A 529-nucleotide genomic window follows, 5' to 3' on the forward strand; every position below is an offset into this window, starting at 1 on the left:
GCAGGGAGGCTCAGGCATGTGGGATTGAGGTGCAGTGGATGGACCTGCTGTCTAGGTGCTTAGATTTAGTCTCCCTGAGGAGGAGGAGGAATCCTGCTGACAGGCAGTGGCTGTACAGAAAAAGAGGAGGGGTTCCTGGGACTTTTTTTGCCTCGCTTTTGCCTGCCTGCTCACTCTTGTGGTGAACGGTAAAGATTTTTTTTCAACAAGCCCAGGTAGCTCAGTTGGTAGAGCATCAGGCTCTTAATCTGATGGTCCAGGGTTCAAGCCCCTCTCTGGGTGCTCAGCTTTTAAGTTGCCTTGTGTGCCAGGAGCCAAATTCTGTTCACAGCCACATGCGGATTCCCAGAAGCTGTGGCCATTTCCTGGAATGGTTCCTTTCCTTTGCAATCAGGAGAGAGGCTGCATCTGCAGATGCAGAAAGTGCAGTCTCTGGCCCCCAGGAAGTGCTGTGGGGCCAGGTGCTGAGGAAGCCCCCAGAGGGGGAGCAGCAGAGATGAGGGGAAGGGAGAGAGAGAAGCAATGAGGA

General features: G+C 53.9%; 1 non-coding gene across 1 annotated transcript; it reads left to right on the top strand.

The window, feature by feature from the left end:
- Positions 1–209: 209 nt before the first annotated feature.
- Positions 210–282, top strand: TRNAK-CUU. The gene has a single exon. It is a non-coding gene; the product is annotated as a tRNA-Lys (tRNA).
- Positions 283–529: the final 247 nt, after the last annotated feature.

The sequence above is a fragment of the Mauremys mutica genome, unplaced genomic scaffold (assembly GCF_020497125.1).
Source record: "Mauremys mutica isolate MM-2020 ecotype Southern unplaced genomic scaffold, ASM2049712v1 Super-Scaffold_100101, whole genome shotgun sequence".
Lineage (NCBI taxonomy): Eukaryota > Metazoa > Chordata > Testudines > Geoemydidae > Mauremys > Mauremys mutica.